The sequence below is a fragment of the Sinohyriopsis cumingii genome, unplaced genomic scaffold, assembly GCF_028554795.1.
Source record: "Sinohyriopsis cumingii isolate HCF-2022 unplaced genomic scaffold, ASM2855479v2 utg001324l, whole genome shotgun sequence".
In the NCBI taxonomy this organism is placed as follows: domain Eukaryota; kingdom Metazoa; phylum Mollusca; class Bivalvia; order Unionida; family Unionidae; genus Sinohyriopsis; species Sinohyriopsis cumingii.
The window spans coordinates 29507-51818 of NW_028315983.1; the positions used below are offsets into that span (position 1 = coordinate 29507).

The 22312-nt window shown below is 35.2% G+C and overlaps 1 long non-coding RNA gene across 2 annotated transcripts in view; it reads left to right on the top strand.

Moving 5' to 3' along the window:
- Positions 1-5453: 5453 nt before the first annotated feature.
- LOC149772639 (uncharacterized) overlaps positions 5454-22312 on the top strand; it is a 65123-nt gene continuing 48264 nt past the window's right edge. Inside the window, exons 1-2 of one of the 2 annotated variants that reach the window (XR_016417640.1) lie at positions 5454-6559; positions 11744-11900. This is a non-coding gene — a long non-coding RNA (uncharacterized LOC149772639). Of the gene's footprint in view, positions 6560-11743; positions 11901-22312 lie in introns of those variants that run through there. The other variant, XR_016417641.1, reaches the window with a different exon arrangement.

Sequence of the window (22312 nt, forward strand, 5' to 3'; positions counted from 1 at the left end):
GAAAAACACATACATCACTTTCCCGTATTAACTTCTTTCAATGACCACATAAGCATTCAACACCCTTGCATCCTAACTTGCACACTTACGGACGGCGCGTTACATTTCGTCAAAGCAAAGGATTATATTTTAAATTTAACCGCTACAGAGGGTCGAGGAAACGTCGAATGGTACTGTCAAACTGATTTCTCGAAAGTGAAAGGGTTGAATTAATTTTTATTTGTTGGAGCTATTTATTTGGTTATATCAGTTCCTAATGTGTCTAAACTGACATGTTTCATGATGGCTTCGTGACATAGGATAGCAGGTCATCAATAGTGATCCATCACTCTATGAAATCTACTCCTCTGGTTATTTGAGAGAATACAATTACAATCTATGCTTAGGTGTAACACTTTTGCTTCATGCAAATAAACTCCACTTTCCAAATTTGTGTTTGTTTTTAAAGCTACCTACCATTATATTATTCGTCTACCCCTCCCTCAAAAGATTTATTTAAAAAAGTACAGATACAAGGATACACAAAAGTGCATAAAACTTAGCAGTTGTAAAAGGGGTCCTTACTAATGTTATCTTGTTCGCCTTTCAAACCAAACAGGAGTTTTCACTGTAAACAACAAGCAATTTCAGTGTCCTTTTCCGGTTTTTGGAAACGTCTATACTCAGTGAAGGTGTCAGATCCTTGGACTCGTAGACATAAAAGCACATCTTGTGTCGTCTTTGTCTAATATTTGCAATATCTAGTTTAACATTTCTCCAGCAAAATTTGAATAAGATAAAAACGCAAACAGCATAATTCTTATAGACAGTTAAATGGTACATAACTCCCAAAGTTAGGGAAATTTACAGAAATTTTATTCTGAGCTCATCGAAGACGATGAAGAAAATCGCTCCCATTGCCTGAAACAGAAAAAACGGACTCGCCAGTGCAAATATGGCGGCTATATTATTTGAAAACACTTCTTTGTAATTTGAAACGCGAAAAAGCTGACATCGTTAGAGATCCCCTGGCGAAAACGAGGTTAGAAATTAAACAAAGGTGAAAAAATGACTAAGTTTCGTGCGTTTTGTCAGCGAATATTATAGTCATCGATTATGAACTGGTGTTGTTGATGGTGTATGGACCCATGATTCACTTCTCGATATCTCGTTGTGATTGGTTGCTTTGGTTTGGTATGTTAGGGCACGACATACAACAGATCAAGAATATATGGTGCCGAGGCAAGTAAAGTGCCTTGCCCAAGGTCACAACACATTAACAGATCCGAACTGATATGTGGGAATCGAGACTATGATTCTGGTCACGAATCCAGTGTCTTAACCACCGATCCACAACGGTTTCTCCTCTAGAAAAAATGTATAATGTTCATTACCAGACGATTTCCAAGTCATGACGACATTTTCATGAGTTTTGAACGATAAATGTTTGCGTTGTATTCCCCGTACAAAGTCGAACATGCAAAAACAATATGGTACAACTGTACACCTGGCCATCTCCTTGGAATTAACGAAACTGAATGCATGATTTGTACAACATGAAGTATTATGATAAAAACATGGAGTCGAAATATAAAACTATTACAATCGTTTGCGTATAAACTTCGAACCGGATAATTTTTTTTCGAATACTTCACAGACAACATCTATTTAAAAATAAATCAGAACAGATGATGTCTGGACATATAAACAAGAGAGCAAAGGGTGATAGCTGACATTAATTTAGCGAATGATTGACATATGGTCAATGTTTTCCACTTCTTCATTCTGTCATTTACACCGATTGAGGCAATATTTGGTAGATAACAAAGGAGATTTGGAACCCATATTGCTGTCTGAGGGAGGAGGGTGCGTGTGTGGTGAAGGGGGTGGCAAATATTAGAAAGGTTGGATTTTTGTTACAGCTTGTATCTTTTGACATCAAATTTACATCAACTGTATCAACAAAAAAAAAACAACAACACATATTGCAACTTTATATAATCTGTACCAATTTTTTTTATATCTAGTATGCCACAATGTATAGTCTGCCCTTTACTCGTTAACTGCAAACTACTGCACTTCTTTTTTACTCCATAAAACACGTTTCTAGATCAAGAATTTTTAAACTTTCATTAATTTTAAAGTTCTTTTTTGTACAGATTTAATGTGTCAAATTGATTTTATTTTATAAAGTTGCACCTTCTTCTGTTGATTTATTTTTCAATCAACCTACTAAATAACATTGACTGATTGAGGAGGTCGTTTTTTAAACAAGCAAATTATACATCCAACTCAGCAATTAAAGTATAGTTTAGAAAGGGCGCGGCAAATTTGGAGATATTCCAACTAGTTCGTTACAGGTCATAATGGGTTTTTTCTAACCGAACATTGGAACCAATATCAAAATACAGTTAATTTGTTTCGGGTTATATCAGGGTAATTAGCGCTAAAAAAATAATAATAATAACAGCATGTCGTCGTTGTTGAAAATATGGCATGCCTGCCGAAAAATCACAGCAAACTAATATTGGAATTTTTTTATTATTTTGAAAACTGGTAAATATCATTTTCGGGGGAGAAAAGTAACAGAATAAGTTCAAAAGCAGAGAACATAATTAACATTAAACTAGAAAAATATTTACTTAACAGTTTAAAAATGTTCACCGTTTCTTCATTTCCGTAGGTTCTATTTCTTCTTTTTTAAAACCAAGAAGTTTCCAATAGAGCTGGCTTAGACAATATTAAAAATCTTAGTTTGCACTTGAAAAAACACAACCAACCAAACAACCCCAACCACCCCACCCACCCCCACCCCCAAAAAACAACAAACAAACATGCAATGCAACCTCTTTTAACCAGTCTGCAGAGGATGAATCCAATTTGACTATTTAGAACATATGGCCGATACAGGCTCAGCGGGGAAGGGTGGGAAAAACTAAAAGGAATGATGAGAAAAATTGTGAGGTTATGAGTCAGGAGTCTGGAGAGAACGAAGAGACAGGAGTATGAAAATGAAAGAGGAGAAACACTGTGAGACGGGAGGGAAAATAGTGAGGCTGGTGGGAGACAATTATCATGCAGGAGAAATATTTCCTAAATTCATCAGGTCAGATGATATGCCCGTACTCCCATATTCGTCATATCTAACGATATGCGCGTAATCCTATATTCATAAAGTTTGATTATATACGCGTACTCCTATATTCATAAAGTTTGATTATATACGCGTACTCCAATATTCATAATGTCGGACGATATACGCGTACTCATATATTAATCATGTATGATGATATACAAGTAATCCTATATTCATAAAGTTTGATTATATACGCGTACTCCTATATTCATTATGTCGGATGATAAAGACGTATTCTTATATTCTTATGTATGATGATGATATACGCATATTCCTATTTTCATCAAGGCGGACGAAAAACATGTATACACCTATATTCATCATGTACTATGATATACGCGTACTCCTATATTCATCGTGTCATATGATGTACACGTACTCCTATAGTCATCAAGTTTGATTACACAAGCGTACTCTTATATTAATCGTATCTGACAATGTACACGTACATTCGGCGTGCAAATATTATATGTTTTCTTTGGGGGGATTTTGTGGGGGGCGCTGACTTTAGACTGCGATTTACTCCACTACCAGTGTGTGTGTGTGTGTGTGTGTGTGTGTGAGAGAGAGAGAGAGAGAGAGAGAGACAGACAGACAGACAGACAGACAGAGAAGGAGGGAGAGAGAGAGAGTCATTATATTTGGAGTCTGATTAAGCAAGCCAGGATACGATTGGATATAAAACAATGCAATTTTACCATTGTTGCAGAATGAATTAAATGTGTGAGAATGAAAATAAAAATAAGTTAGTGCTTTGTTATACTTGTATGGGGACTGTATTCTACAACAACAGTAAGACTATTGTTGGTATGTAGTATTCAGCCATAACTACATCATTCATATTACTCAGTAATGACTATCCGTGTCTGTTCAGTTCCTTTCCAACGTTCTTAGAACCTCACCCGACTACACTATTTTAATAGGTAATTGGTTTACATTATGTATCCTCGTTTTTCGGTATATGTTCTGTATTTTGATTTTTCAGTGTATCAACTGATTGCCTGATACAACGTTCTGCGAAGATTTATCTTAGATTTTACACCCCCCAAAAAATGTGTATAACTTGCTGTATTTAGAACGACAGGGTAAGGAGGCCTATGGCAAAAACACGCCATCCGCAAATACCAATGACGTTTTTTGACAGTTACAATAATAACTGTAACTGAGGAGGAGAGGAGGGATGATTGTCGGATTGATAACGAAAGTGGAATTTATATTTAAGCATATAAGGATTGTGGTACATTGTGGTAAATCGTGTTGCCTTAATACTTCCACAAGTATACCTACAGCAAATGGGATAGTTCACCATTGCATGATCGAATATTTTGTTAGTATGTTTTGGACCAACCATACAATTTTGGAAGAAAATTGTATTGGGCTCTCAGATAGCTTGAATATAACATTCTGAATCTGATTTGATGCGAGAAAAATTATTTATATCAATTACTTTAGTTGAGGAAAAATATTATCAAAAAAACATAGCTTGGAACAAAGACCCCCCCCCCGACCCAAATTAGATGGTCTGTTTTTTATTTTCTCTGTCCGTTACCGCCCCAAATCCCCACCCCCACAAAAAAGCATTAGATAGATAATATGTCGTCCTGTCATGATCACATACGTAAAACTTGGTCAACAAATATCTGACACTGTAATTTTAACTGATCTACAAACTTGACTTTTGATCCCCTCGAATGCACCCATGGGGAGACGTACGACAATAATATCCTTATTGATGATGGTTACCGTAAAGACAATATAACTACAAAGTTTTGGGAAACCCCTTTAAACTACAACCCACCCCCTTTGCGGTTTGGGAGGAAATGTAACGGAAAGACGAACGGACGAACAGACCATAGGACCCACATAAGGGGGTTATTACAAAGTATCCAGGCTTAACGTGAAGTGTGTGTGCTTGTGTGTATGCGTGTGTGTGTGTATGTCGGTGGTGGGTGAGGGTGGATCGTGGACAAGTGAATTCCCTTATCACAGAACCAGCAAAACTTAGTACAAAACGATGTCTTGGACAAAATATTACGCAGGGTATAATATACCATTTACATAAACAAATTATAAATGCTACGAAAACGTACATAATGCAGACAGTACGGAGCTTGTATAATGGCATGGTACTAAACGTGTACTTTGTAAGACGTACCGTCAAGTGCACTTTAAATATAACAAGTGATTTTACAGTCACTTTAGTAACTACGTTTTATTTCCAGCCCATCATCATCATTATCTCTCTCTCTCTCTCTCTCTCTCTCTCTCTCTCTCTCTCTATATATATATATATATATATATATATATATATATATATATATATATTTACCTCTACGGCCAGGGATATACATCCCAGTAAGCAGACGATGTATATTCCATTAATCCATGTCGTCTGTCTGTAACGGACAGTGCCCATTCCAGACACCGGTCACTAGTTAAATCACATCGGACACTTCGTTTTCACGTAATGCCCATTGATAACAATTCTTTTATCCTCACATCGCCATTTCTCAGAAATATATAACACAAAAACACATCGCAGAATCAGCTGTTTCCAAATTGAGCGTCGGCACTCCTATCAACCGAGGCACACGTTAATACTATCGATTTTTACGCCATGTGATAGATGGTTCTTCATTTTCACAATGTCAGTATAAAATAAGTAGTTAGCTTTCCTTGTCAACCAAATAAAGGCGGCGGCGTGTTGCATGGGTTTCTGTGTCCATTTCCGTTGATTGATTACACTAGTAGTGACTCGCAGTAACTTTATTTTGAGGACAATAATCCAACTCAATAGATTTGGGTTGGTTGTAGTACATGAACGTAATGCGATACGCTGCTATTATGCTGCAAGCCTCCTCGTCGCTAGGGTATGACGACAAAATTTTCCTTCTCCCGTTTCCCTGACAGTTATGCTTTCTTTATGAGGAACTTTTGTCTGCTGTAACTGACATAAATGCGTTATCTATCGTGACACTGTCCTCATGAAATATTAGGCATGACGCATTCCTGTCAACATAATCGTGTATTGTATTTCATAACGATTACGAAAAGTATCATATTCACTTTTATGATCACGCGAGTACCCTTTTATAACAATTTCCAGCTTTGTTCTTCGACTATATATAAAGCTGCATGAGCCGAGTATAATCTGGCGGGTTGCGTTCAAGTGAAACAGTTACTAAATGCATTATTTGCAAAAGTGCATCCATTTACGTACCAGATTATTGTAAATATTCATATTTATCAAAGCTTTCAAAAGAAACAAGTTTAAAGCACTCAATATAAATGCGGGAGAAGCGCTGACGTGTTTACTAGTCCAGCTTGCAAAGAGGAAGATCGTTGATTGAGCCGGAGTTTGGGTGTGGTCGTTTAGCTGTCTATCATTTGATTACACGCCAGGAAAGGGGCATATAATACAGGTGCCCTGTCGACTAAACAAAGGTCGGTATAGATTTTTATCGAGTTACAGAGCATTACAAATGGAAATTTTAGGGCGATATTGTGTTTGGACAGGAAATATGCTGATATATATCTCATATCAAGTGGCTTTTGTACAATAAATCAATATCGACATATATTATGACGACTATAATCGCAAGCAATGCAATTAAAGAAAATGTATTTGAAATATATCAGTAATCTTTCATACATACCAATGTTGAATTGGTGTCTATCGGCAAAGATTATTCTTCATGTATTATGTTATGAAAATGGAAAATAAGTGTTCATACAAAGCCGCAATTTTATTTAAATCAGGTAGCATTAGTGCATTAAACTGTTCACAAAAGAAGCTTTCAACATATTTCTTAAACCTTTAGGAATTAGTTATTTCTGAAGAAGAAAAAAAGCCTCCATCTCCATGACTTTCACATTATATCACAAACAGCATGAATTAAGATACCATATTGCTCAGGGGCGTCCGCAGAATTTTTTTTAAGGTGGGGGGGGACTGTAGTGGTCAGTTATTAAGTTGTACGGATGTAGGTCAAAACATGTTTAAAGGTGAAAACGGGGTAGGGGGCAAGTGACCCCCTTGGCCCTTTGTGCGGGCGCCCATGCGATATGCTAGTATTTATACATGATTTGATTTGAGAAGCAACATTGTCTTCCCACCCCCACACATGCAGTGAAAGTGTATGGACGTGACTGCTTCAAGTGAAATGATTTGGGGGGGGGGGAATGTACAACAGTAACCCGTGAAAGTGTATGGACGTAACTGCAGGCGTATGTGCACATACATACATACATACATACATACGTAGGTAGTATGCATAACTGTTATGATTAAAAGTTGGATTCTAAAGCAACATTAAGGTTTTACAATACGCATGCAATACGAATGATTCCGACACAAACAGTAGTAGTGAAATGGAAGTTTGGCCGTATTCGTACATAGTTTTTTTGGTACTAGCATTAACGCTATGCGCTGAAAAATCTTAGCGACTTAAAATAACACCGGGACAAACCTCCAAAAAATACAGGAAGCCACGGAGCCTGCTATGAAGGAGTTTTTGTATATTTTCTCTGACATGCCAGAGCAGGAGTTATGGAATACGCCAACGTGACTGTGGACCTATAAGCCACGGGGCAGCTAAGGCTCGCCAACGAGACCGCGAATGCGTGTGCAGGAGTCGTGGAAGAGACAGTCTAGCCACCACGCCTACTTCGGTCCAAGTCGCCAAATGTATTCTACCCATTTCGAGTGTTATTCGCCAAGACTTTCTACAGCCGGTTTTTCGAGCACCGGCATCCCTGGGTTTTCTACTTCTAAATATGAGCGCCAGCCGCGCGAATGAGTCCCTCCTTCAATGCGGGCTCTCTGGCTTCCGACAATTCGTACCTGTTAAGATCGTTCTCGCCAACGCAGGTCGGGTAGATATTCAAGGGCATTGGAAAAAGGACAGCGAACTCTGGTACCCTGTAGTCCCTACCGCCACGAAGCTTATCGTGGCCGCATGAAATATGTGCGACGAAGGCGCCAGAAACGTTCTAGTTAACCCCAGAAAACATATTGCTCACTTGCCGGTACCCGCCAAAAGTACTCATATCTAAATCTCGTGCGTGGCTGGTGTTATGTTGCCGCTGATGGCCTAATGCCTCCTCCATCAAGAGATGGTTGTTGTAACCGCAAAATGTGCGAAACACCCCAGGCAAAGTAGTTTTCTTTAGGAAGAACCGCCACAGGAGGTTGCATGAAATTTGGACCACGCCATTGAACTTGCCTGTGATGTGGCAATGATCTCTGCCATGTCCTTCCCCAGCGGCTTGATACGCGGTTTTTACGACTAGTATCAGGCGCCATCCACCCGCTCGGATTCCTCCCTGGGATGGAATTTCTGCGGTTGTACCACGGCGGAGGAGGCACGCCCCCCATTTATTTAGCCTCAAACAACCGAAATGTTTCTTAAGGTAAGTTATCTTTACAATCTTAGGATTAAAATTATGCAATGTAAACGCTTAATAGGCGTGAGTTTCCGGGGATTTCTCTCCCTGGTACATTTATGAATTTCCACGCGTCAGACCGCCGAACTACTTGTTTAGTCTCCCCCTCCAGACACACACACTCACACAGGCGCGCGGAAGGTATAATATGGATACACCCTCTCCGTGTCTGGCAATGCCGCATAACTGTATCTTTAGACAAACATTGTCTCAAAGATGCTCACATTTTGACCCAAAAAATATTTTAGATGAAATAGAACTCGATTATTAATTTCATTCCTACTCGCCGAGGCATGCAGAGCATAATATATTTAGTTCGATATTGTTACGACTCTATGGTCACATTACTCACATACTAAGTAACAGAAAGAAGCAAAACCAACATATTTTGTAATATCTTAACAAATAATGTAATTATCAAAGATATAAAGGCAAATGTGAGAGTGACTTACAGACTTATGAAGTGAATCCAAAATAATTCTGCTACAGTTCTATGAAAGCCCAAAAGAATGAAAAGTATAAATTTCAAAACCGGAAATGTACAGGTTCGCCAAGACAATATAAAACACGTCTACAGACTTACAACAAAAACACAAGAAATGACGATGACTCCAAAATCGAAATGAATCTGATTGCTCAGTTCTTTCTTTATATACACTTTCTATTGCGATTATATTTCACAATATACACCACTCGAGGGACCTTATTACTCCATTTACCTCGAAATTCCCATATTCATGTGACCTAGCTCAACCAATTGGGAGTTACTGAATGACTCTAGAACCTTCCATTACCCATCAGCCAATGAAAACTTAACCTAAAGACGTCATTAAGTCTTATTAAAATTACTAGTACTAATTGCAAAAAACATACGTCTGCATCTATTTACAAATCCTATGTAATTTTACGCTCACAGAATCAGGTCACGTAGGCAAAATCTAACTAAAAATATTCTGTACAATTTGCATCCATGATTAAAAATTACAAAGAGTAAATAAAATAATGTACCATGGGTTACAAGAAACATAGATATACATAAAAATATTTCATATAAATCACGCAGACCGTGCAGATTTTGTAAAATAAAATCCTTACCTTTATCCGCCGTTAAGAAAAATCATCCGCATTTCTCATAAGTTGATAAGGAACTTGTTAAAATGCATAAAATACATATTTTGTTAGATTATCGTCAATACATATTTGTGACATAGTAAGCAGTGGTTGTACGCAAAGTTGTACAATTTATATTTGATCATTAAAAATCATCACTTTTGTATTGTTTATCGGTATATCCACAACTAAAACGAGCTACACGTATAATGCACTTACATACGTGTATGTGGTCTTCGTGTAACAAACAAACACTTATTTAAAATTCTCTACATTAAATTTTCTTAAAATATAACTTTAATATCCAAGATACCCTCAGGGATCCCAATAATACATTTTCGCGAATTCAATTAGCACTCTTCATTAATGGGCATCAGGTCAAAGGCCAAGATGGATCAGCATGGAATATTATTTAACAACCCTAATTTAACTGCCTTAATAATTAATAATTATGTTTCATGTACACCACTTTGCTTGAAAAGAAGAAAATAAATTATTTTGATGAAATATTGTGTTATCTTTATTTAATTTGTATTTGTTATTTTTTTCTCCATGATTGTCTGTAACGTATAATTGTATTCTGGGCTTGACCTTGTCCAAAACCAAGTTCATTGTGTACCTGAACAATAGTTTATTTTGTAAACAGATAATATATATTTAATATTTCTCTATGAGTGTGGATTCAATATTAGGATCATTATCAATGGATGTAATTATGTTTATTCGCATCTTGGTCATAACCATTGCTATTTCCCGTGGATAGACTAGTTGTACCTGATGTTGACAATGCTATTTATTATAATTTTAGTAACAGATTTAATCTTGTTAAGAATTTATAATTTTTCTGTAAATTAATTTTTGACCCTCATCCTGGATCTACTTTTGTTTCTTACCTTTTTATATAACTTTTACGTGATAAATTACAAATTCCTGCATTTAATATCTGAGTCAGAATCATTCTTATTGTTGTATTCAGTATTTCATTTGGGTGGATTGATTTATTAAACTTATTATTCACTGGAAATACAAAGTGTTCATCTATAATATTCTTATTGTTGTATTCAGTATTTCATTTGGGTGGATTGATTTATTAAACTTATTATTCACTGGAAATACAAAGTGCTCATCTATAACATTCTTATTGTTGTATTCAGTATTTCATTTGGGTGGATTGATTTATTAAACTTATTATTCACTGGAAATACAAAGTGCTCATATATAACATTCTTATTGTTGTATTCGGTATTTCATTTGGGTGGATTGATTTATTAAACTTATTATTCACTGGAAATACAAAGTGCTCATCTATAATATTCTTGGACTGGAATATAAATTTTTGAATTATAGTGATTCCAGACAAGAACACTTTTGGATTACATTATTGTGCTACATCAAAAGACTGCTAGCATATCACCACACTACAGGTCACAGTCACATTAGCATATCTGAGACTAAGGCACGTTAACATATTCATATTGGAACTTATTTGGAATACAATGGAATTCAGCTGGAATTTTATACATTTGGACTTGTGATAAAACTGTTTGGACCATTTTGGATATACTTTACACTAATGTAAGTTATTTTAAAATTTTCACTTTGTATTCGAGCAAAACTAAATTATTTGTCGAATCTTGCAAAACTTTTTGGGTTATTGCCCTTTTCTGTTACTTAGTTTAAGACTATATAGTCGTAATTTGGGTTATCGCTCTTTTCTGTTACTTGCTTTAAGACTAAAGAGTCGCAGTTTGGGTTATCGCTCTTTTCTGTTACTTGGTGTAAAACCATAGTTGTAATTTGGGTTATCGCTCTTTACTGTTACTTGATTTAAAACCATAGAGTCGTAAATTGGGTTATCGCTCTTTTCTGTTACTTAGTTTAATACCATAGAGTCGTAACAATTGTTTGGCTTATTATAGACAAGCGTCTTTTACACGTTTTTCAGAAGTGTTCTACGATTTTTTGGTTGTAATAAGATTTCTGTTTAGTTTTTTGTTTTTTGCTCACAATATCCCTATGCACAAAATATATCAAGTAACAGCTTATTATTATTATTATTATTATTATTTTCAGCAAGGCATGAATGCATATTTATTGCCGAGGTCTCTCAGATAAGTAGTGTAAACTGTGCCGATCGATATCAGCTTCAGAGTGGAAGATCACATCATGTCAATAAATTGTTCCTGATATCGTTGATAAGCGCAGTAAAAGAAGTTCGAAATGATTGAAACCAGGTTTGCTTTTATTCAACATGTGCTGAGAACATTTCAGGCAATGCAGCAATCAGTATTAAACCGTGTTGATCTTGGCTTCAAGTGCACATATTGGGGGAAAAAATGTACAACAGTATCCCGTGAAAGTGTTGTCTCAAGTACTGGTTCAATTAATCTAACCTAGCCCATGAAAAAAATACAGTCCTTTCATATAGAGTATTCAATTCAAAAACCAAAGCGCTTTACTATGCCAGTGCGCGGAAAGAAAATTTGCGAGCCAGCAGTTGTATTTTTATTAAAATATTATATAATAAAGGAACTTTTTATCTCATACAGAAATAACTATGATAGAAACGTTTGTGATCTTATTTTTGCTAAAATCTGTATCAAATAACAATATAAATAAGTCCCAAATTCCGATGCATGTAATTTTGCTTGTCTCATGATAAATATTCTATACATATTTCATACAGAAAAAAATGCATTGAAATTTCCATACAGCCCCAGTTGAATATTTGGACATGACCATATATTCTCTTGCGTATAGGCATGTGAGACTTAATTTATTTTTCAAAGGCATACAACCAATGTAAAAGCAATCACTGAACTTGATTCACGATACAAATATTCAACCATGTCTACAAGAAATCCCATCACAGAAGGAGATAAAGGTGGTTCCAAACAAAAACATAATTGAATCGATCCACTCGAAAGTTTAGTATTTTTTCACAAAATGTAACGATATGCAATAGCCTTGATGTATCACAATCATATAGTCCAAAATTTCTTTAAATTAATTCATAGCAATTCCAAAACACCTACTAAATCCCAAAGTCTGGGCACTTTGTAATTCCAATTAATAATTGAAATAAATAAATTAAATTCACACAACTGTAAGACTGATGGTTATGATGTGAATAATTTTTTTTAGTCATTTATCCATTATACGAAAAACCAAGACGAAATTTCAAAACCAGAACGAAGTTTATATAATCAGTTCGAAATCAATTTAACTGGCAACAAGGTCAAGTATTTTAGCAACTATCCAATCAGGAATTAGATCACCAGATTTTCGGAGGGGGGGTATCTCATGACCCGTACTAATTTGATCAACATATTTACGCGATTAAAAGTACATCACACTATCGTAAAACTATAATGTGCTTACTAAAACCATGACCTCATCTTAAAGAACAAATCCACAACCTTAAATAATATTAGTATTTATATGTTATTTACTAAATGACCCTTACAATCTATATTCTCGAATCTAAATATAAACACATAATATAGATATACATAACACCTCATTTCGCCCACACGTAATATTTGTCTATAGAAAGCAATGATTATATCCTAAATGAGGTTTAAAGAACTTTAAATTGGAATTATGTACAAAACTGAGTGAGCGTGTGGATTGATTTGGGTATAAGAGCATACAACATGGCATTCTTTCTGATGGGCATCTTGCTGACGATTAACAGCTCTGCATGTCTATTTTCACTTTCTGATGGGGATCTTTTTGAAGATTGCCAGCTCTGCATATCTATTTTCACTTTCTGATGGGCATCTTGTTGACGACTGCCAGCTCTGCATGTCTATTTTCACTTTCTGATGGGCATTTTCTTGACGATTGCCAGGTCTGCATCTCTATTTTCACTTTCTGATAGGTAGGCATCTTTTTGACGATTGCCAGCTCTACATGTCTATTTTCACTTTCTGATGGGCATTTTGTTGACGATTGCTAGCTCTGCATATATATTCTCACTTTCTGATGGGCATCTTCTTGACGATCGCCAGCTCTGCATGTCTATTTTCACTTTCTGATGGGCATCCTGTTGACGATTGCTAGCTCTGCATGTCTATTTTCACTTTCTGATGCATGCTTCCATTAGCATTGAACGGTACATGGTAAAAATAATGGCTACATAATGGTGCCCATTAAAAGTTAAGTTCAAACGAATTAAATATACGTACCACAATAACTACTCAAGCAATAAAGGTAATTTGGTATCTCAGTTATGACTTTTCACTTAGGAAGTATTTCCTCTTTTGCTAAAATAACATCGGAGGTCCGCTCATTTATAAATTTACAAGCTGGTGTTAGTAAGCTACCTACGAGGCAGGCATACATTGCAGGCCAAAGGTGTAAATCTTACACAATTACGAAATTGTACAAATGTGAAAAATTGCTATAATCGAATGAAATCTAATCAGGCCATCTACATATCAATACAAACATACATTCAAAATTATATTTATCTAGCTCAAGTGGTTTTCGCTACATCGTCTTGGAAAGGATTCATCAAAGGTGCAAGTTCAAAATGTTATAAAATGTGCATTTGAAAAGTAAAGTTAAAAAATTGCTCTAATGACATTAAAAAATACTAACGACATCTGCATAGAAGTACGAATATGCCAGCAAAATTTCATTTCATTTGCTCTCCTAATCCAAAGCGGCCAAGGACCTGCTTGAAAGCAAAACTTGTATTAATGTAACAGTGATCAGAGATGAATTGTATGTTTTGGTCCATGAAATTTTATCCCAGCTGTTTGAGAAACTTAAATTTGAGCTGATTAAAAAATGGAAAGACAAAATGAAACACAAACAAACTAGTTGGAATATAAAATTGTGAATTTTGAGAACAGCCGTTTAAGAAAAGAATTAGAGGAAAGAAAATAAACACCTAAGAGAACAACTACTAAATACGTAAGTTCGACCGAAGGAAGCTACGAGGATCGCAAACCATACTTAACAATACAGTAGAGTAAATAACATCTAAATTGTTAACATGCCTGAATCACAAAACGAAAATATCAGAGCAATGTTTGCAGAGATGGTGAAGAATGTTACAGGCCATGACGTAGATGAGAGGGGTGTTCTTGTAAACACAGGACCAGCGCGAAGACCGGGGACCCGAAACCATTAATCATGAAATTTTGGATTGCGAGGACCAAGTTGAACACTGCTTGGAAGAAGAAGAAAAAAAATTCGTTTAAGAACAAACGTAACATAAGAATAATGAAAATGGTCGCTATGCTCGTACATAGATTAACTATTCGTCAAGAAATTTACTCTACTTGCTATTTAAATTGAAGTGTATACACCGAAAAAAAAAGCTATTAGCAGTTACAATTCAACCCTTTTCACAACACCTGTGAACCTACGAAACTCAAAACAGAAGTGAAACAAATTTCATTATCGATTCTGGATATACTCGAATGTATAAAATTTTGTATAAAAAAGTACTTAGAAAAGTTACTTCTCTAGAAAAACAATGCCGGTAATTCATAGGAATTTTCGTACAATATTTCGTAATGATTGGCATATGCGTTTAACTTTATAAAATGATTGATCATATAACTTTCAGACAGGTTTACCTTATACCATACGTATAGGGGTACTTTCTTTAAGGGCATAATTATACGGAAAGAAAGGTGAGTTGGGTTTGTTTAAAAAAAAAATATATACTCGATCTTAATAATCCCCAAATTTCACAAGCAGATATTCAATGGTTTGATCAAACAGTTTCAGACTGCAATCAATCTGCCTGCAAATCTAGCTTGTGTATGCACTTTTTAAGCAATAACATACTTTTATTAGCGATGACTACTACATTTTTCAGCCCATTTTTATTTCCATATCTTCTGAAGTAAGAGGCCTGATTATTTTTTCATGTACAGCATAAATATAGGTGGTTCTTATCTTCAGTTTGTACGTATGTTCTATTTTAAACCAAGTACGATAAATGTTTTCTCTGTATTTATCGTACCTTTCCTGTTATCGCAATATCTACTGAACATATCAAAGGTACATTGCATGTCAGCCGGATTATTTGCGAAATGTATATTGTTTTCGGGGTGAAAAGACAACACAACATTAAACATATTTAGAGGGTACAGCGTAACTTCTACACCCTTTTACTAGCAAAAATTAATAGAGGTCATTTAGAAAATGGAAAACAATAACAAAGGTACATTTTCCCCATGTCTTCCACCTTTTTCACACCAGAATTTACACAAGCACAAAATTTGATAGCATGATAAATATTGTACTCAATAAAACATTAAAACACCTTCCCCCGATGCCTATCGAATGTGTAAAGTGCCGAATTTTGAACTGTATTCAACCTTAAAGTTGAATCCATTAAGCATTACAATTTCATCACATTTAAGCCAGAAAAGTCTTTGTGAAGGGTCACTTCGACCTTTCTTCTTTTCTCTTCTTATGTCAGTGTTAAAACTTGAAAGGCTAGAATGTATGATTGAGTGAGAGCTGACCATGGCATTGCAACGCTATCTTGAGAAAGCAAACATTTGAGCTACCAGCCATACCCGCCTGATAGGAACCCATGTCAAATTATCATTTTCAAAGGGAAACTGATATGCACCGTAAGCTGTAAAAGATCCGACGAAAGAAATGATTATCTTGGGAAAAATTTAGGAACCACTTCTTACGAATGGCCAGAGTAAATTAAGGCGTACACTTCAGAAGTAATATAAATTTAAAGTGACGATTTTAGTTGAAATTCTTTAGTGCGAAATCCTGAAAGAGGAGAAGTGGCACTAGGACGCCTATAAAGAATTGTGCTTTTCTCGTTAAACAAGAAAAGGGGACCAGGTAGCTGACTTGTAAGAAAAGACAGGGTTTAGTGCTTGGTTGCACCATTTATGAAAGAGAACAGCATTAAGGTACGCAATTTTAATTTCCCATGTAACTTTCTATGTTTTTTTATATATGGTTTGTTTTATGCAAATGTGTTTGATATGACTAGTATCCATATTATGTATCGTTTATTCAATTTCATGGAAATCTGTTGATGCTAGAGTTGTTATGCAATTTATCTCTTTATTTTTACAGTTACTAGTTCATTAATAGAATTGACGATTGCATGCTATCCAAGTTTTCATATGTGTAGGATTACATAGGATTATATGAAATAATTTTCTTTGTCTGTTAGGACGATACTGATTAGCGTGAGTTAAAGAAAATCGCATAGTTATATCTTATTTTGTAATGTTTAAATAATCTTGTAAGTTAGGGATTGCTGTGAGCCAGAATTTTGTGAATTTTATGTAATAGTAATCGAGCATGTGGTAGCTTAGGTAAAGAGATACGATAACGTTATATATACTGCTAACGTGTTAAGTATGGCATGTCGCTGTGAAGCGAGGGTGATGTTCTATGGCATTAGTTAAGAATGTATGCAGTGTGGATAGCTAGTATGCTTCTGAGTAAGGTAAGTGAGGAAATTTTATGTACGTTTAGGAAGTGGTATATACAGAGATTTAGGGGTAATTTTGGCCTTACGGAACAGCTTTCTGGGGAAAAGACGGGACAGTCCGAAGACGGAAGTAAACAAAAAAGAATGACGTGATAAGAATAAAGGACTAGGAAGTCCAGGAAGGCGTGAAGCGTAGAGAATAGGAAGACTTGAGGAAACAGGATGAATTTGATACACGGTCACGGGAGCAAGGTGATGCAATCATCGTGGACATTGCGCTCTTTTCACCACTCGTTATTATGATAAAATACATTCAAACTAGACACTGCTATTAAATTCTGTTAGCTTAATTTAGATTGAAATGGAATTCCCGCCATTAATTTCTTTTGATTCAATTTGTGGTTTTTCTTGTCTAAGGTGGCTCGTATTGCATTATTTTTTCACAATATTATTGCTCAGTTCTCTGTTGAAATTCTATCTTTCCACTCCCACCGGGTTGTAATATCGAGGGAGGTCATCCTCTAGATAATGCCAGCTAAATCCAGTTAACCACCCCTCTTACTAAGAGGGCGACGTTACAGAATGCAATTTAAACTATAATCCAATTCTCAATAAGTTTTTCAAAGGCACCTTTCACTCAACAAAACTACCAAAAAAGTTTCTTTTTGCAACGTCTAATAAATACAGTAAGGCTGTACACAGGAAAGATATTGTTTATTGTTGAATAACCATTCCTGAACCCAGCTTGAGTCTCAGATAGTAATTTCTTATCAACAAGAGGTATCTACAATGTCCTCCGCTTGCACCATTTCTGGAATTATTTGGTTCTTACTATGAATGTTTATCAAGTATATTCTTTACCAGATCCAAAACATTATAGCGATATAGTACGTTGAATAGTTCTTGTCTTGCCGGCATTATTTGTCATATTCCAGAGCCTCTTTAGACAGTTTAATTATAAAGAGTGTATTTCCCATTGGACTTTTGTTATAACGAGAGTAATGATTTGCACGAGTTGTCTTCCTACTTGTTAACATATTAGCTTTAGTCGATGACATTTGTATATTTCGTGAACGTGTCTATACACGTGGTAATGAATTCTGATTTTCATACACTCATTGACAAGTTAGAGCATAGATCCAGCCTTTTCATAGTATGCATTCGCAGAACTTTCACCGTTATACCCTTTTATGAAAAATGTTGGTTCGTCATAGCTAATAAAATGTTACTTATTTCGTTGCCGATTTTATTAACATCGTCTACTGCTATATTATCTTTACTGAGAGTTCCTGCAATTCAGTGTCGATATAATTCAGATGTTAGACGTTTATCTTCGCAAAGAATTCATTTATTTTTCTCCAATCACACAGTTCTCTAGTTCTATTTTCCATTATAATAACCGTCAAGTACATGTGACTGATAACTTCGAATTTGGTTTGCTAAAGCCTGGTGAATGTTGGAAACCTCCAGATTAAATCAAGCACTTCAACATTTTATAACTACTGGAAGCCAATTAAGTTATTACTAGAGAATCAATTAGTTCTTGTCACCGGATGTGCATTTTCCAACTCCCCAGTCTACACCCACCCTTCCGTTATAAAATAAACATTATTATTTCTACAAAAAATTAAATAAATGCAAATCATACATAGTTATATTTTCTATCTTATGAGTATCAGACCATGGGCATACTTATTCACTGCATCATTATCGAGATCGAATATATCAGCTTGGTTTGTATTAATGAAAGTTATTACAAAAATCTGTTAAATTAGCAGTTATTGCATTAAAGTTACCAACGAGAAAGAAAAAAGAAAAAAGTAACAATTTAACAAAATTATAAAAAAAATGTGGCATTACGTTTTGTATTTCAGTAAATGCTTCATTAGGGCTATAATAGGAACCGTGTGTGTGTGTGTGTGCGCGCGTGTGTGTGTGTGTCTGTGTGTTTGTGTGTGCGTGCGTGTGTGTGTGTGTGTGTGTGTGTGTGTGTGTGTGTGTGTGTGTGTACTGATCCAACAGTGACATGGTCTCTACCAGTTATTTCTATATTACAAATTTTGATCCAATAGGTATATTATTATATTATCATTCCGATTCTACAACACCCATACACTCAGAGAGAATCCTTCATAAGAAATGTTACATCCCCGGAACGTTTGAAACATCCATGGGGGTGGGGGCTTTTTGTGTGTGTTTTTTAAGGTAATTACCATTGACGATGATTTCATCTATGTTCTTGAGCTTAGTTTTCAACAATTGAAATAATATGATAAGAATTAAGATTTCAGGTAATAAAATAGTTTGCCTTAAAGCACACACGCTTGCAAAAGGAACTTTCAAAAATATTGGTAAGATAATAATGCACAAGTTCATATTTCTGACATCTGCTCCCTTGATACCATTAAGCCTTTACTAGGTCAAATTCTAGGTCAATATTAGGTCATACTATATAGTCTTCGTATTTAGGTTCATACTGACCTTCCGTGGCCCAGCTGTACGGTCACTTCGCTTGCATTGTTGACGCTCCCGAAGGGGCCTCAAACGGGATCCAGTCTGGAGTAGATAAGCTAAGCTAAGCTAAGCTAAGATAAGATAAGATAAAAATTCCTTATTTCAGACTACCCAGTCCATATATCTAAATTAAAATATAGATATAAATTAAAAACATTGTAAACATAAAAGAAAATATATAGTGTACGTACAAGTATACAGATACATCTACACAATTAACTGCGCCCTGCATTGTTAAGAATGAAATTAAGTGGCACATTTAAAGAGTAATTTGTTCCAACTGCTAACAGTATGAGAATTTAAATGAATGTCATAGTTCCAGAGAGATCTAAATAAACAGTTCTTATCATTAGATATTCTTGTCCTCATTGAGAATACATATATTCTCATTACTTCATTAAAACTGAGTACATTATAATTTACAAACATGTTGGAGGCACTGTTCCATCTAAAGTTATGTATATTTGATTTAATTTATATCTGATTTAATTGTTTGTAAGTTTTAAAATCTTTATATTTTTTAATTTCATTATATGTCAAAATAATTTAGTTCTATTTACTAGGAACTCGTACTTTTTCCAGAAATAGTCTGACGTTGACTGTTCATTTCTGTAAACACATAAGGCTGACCTGGTTCCCGACCTTGATTCAAATTTAGTAACACTCACGTCAACAAGTTCTTTTTTATTTTTATTTTATTGTGGAAGATATAAGGTTCAGATCGAGGCTGTATTGGATACGTGACCCTACGATTGTAAAACGTTTTAGTGAAGTAAACAACTTTTATTCTTAGAGTAAAATGATTGCTTTTTGTCAGGGTCATGCTGAGAGTATATGATGTAAACATGATCACGTGACCCTCATACGGGTACGCATTCTGCGTCTCAGAATTACTCTATAACCATTGTTTTAGAGAAATAATCTCAGTCTGGGCTTAAAAATGTTTGATGTCAAGTGGTTTTCTACTGTTGAAGCCAGTTTTCGGTTATATGTTACTTTTTCTTCAGATTATTTGAATTCAAAAGGATAAATTCCTTTCTCCTGGAAATATACGTGTGCTCATACAGAATTCTTGAACGAAGACATTGCTTAAACAATTTATTTGGATTTCCAAAACCGGAGGATTATTTATTGTGTTTTACAAGGAAATGTAGACAACCACACTATACAGGATACAGCATACGTCATCGCCCTCCATCTTGGATTCTTTGTCGGGTCTCGAACTTGAATTCATTAGAACATTTCAATATTAGGACTTTTAAAAATTTTATTCGTTGATTATTCTTGGATTATTTTTTAATTGGATTCTTAAAACCGTACGTTCTTATTTATTTATTTTTACAATATTTGTCAGAGAAATAAATAATTTGTTCAATTTTTCAAAGCTTGTTGTTTTCACTCTTTCTTGTGTTACTGTTTATTCGAACCTAAATACGTAACATAAACTATGAAGCCCTAATAGAAAACGAAGACTATTATTATAACCAATAACTAGTTTTCTTTTCATACATTCATTAAAGTTTGTCCATAGAGGATCATATTACATAGTGCAGCAATAAGATTTTAATAATCTAATTTTGATATTCAATGAACAATTCTTAAATTTGCGTATAAGCATGTTTGTTCGAGTACACAAAAATCAGTAATGTCTCATCATATCTTCATTATCTGACCGATTGGATTTCAAAATATGACCCAAATACGTATAACTGTTGACATACGTAAGAGCATTGCCGTTACGATGTACAGGGGGAGGCGATGGTAATTTGAAAGATGTTGGTTGAAATACCATGCATACTGATTTTTTTTGGGATTATTTGATGATATCATTCTTAAATACGTATTGTCCACATATCTTTATTAATTTCCTTAAACCTGTGATAGAAAGACTTATCAATAACATATCATCAGCATAACTATAATTGTTAAGAAACAACACAGTTGGTGGCAGACATAACCCTACGTAACACTGACCCTAACATTGACCCAGCTTATATATATATACATATATATATGTATGTATGTATGTATGTATGTATGTATGTATGTATGTATGTATGTATGTATGTATGTATATATAACAAAGGGAAAAGATTACCCCCTGCCTCACCCCGTTGGATGGAAAGCGCTGGATATTACACATCCCATTGCACAGAACACAACTGTTTGCCATACCAGTTAACTAAAATATGAACTATGTAGACAGGTCTTTTAATATCAATCAACTTTTTAAACAGTGTTCAATGATCGATCCTATCAAATGCCTTACTAGCGTTTAAAAATCATGTCAACACTGGGCTGCGATGTTCTACATAATAGCTGACAGTTTCCTTAAAGGCATATAGGCATATTATTTTGTCTTCAAGAGAGTTCATCGGGTCAAAACATGTAGGAACTATAGAAACACTGTAACCATTAGCTGGCTAAAAAAAAGAAAAGCAAAGAAAACAAGTTAAACTAAAGAGTTTCATCGTAAAGCAACATATTTTGGAAACTGTTCATTTACGCCTTGTTTCATTGTAGGGAGAAAATTTTTGCAACATTCGTTCGAAAATTGGGGGACCATCCTTCATTGGTTATGCACATATGCTCATTTTTTCCGATGAATAAATAGTATTGGTTGGAATTCAATGCTTGTGGAGACAATTTGCAGTTCTTGTTTTACGACATTTTTAAGCACCTCTTCATTA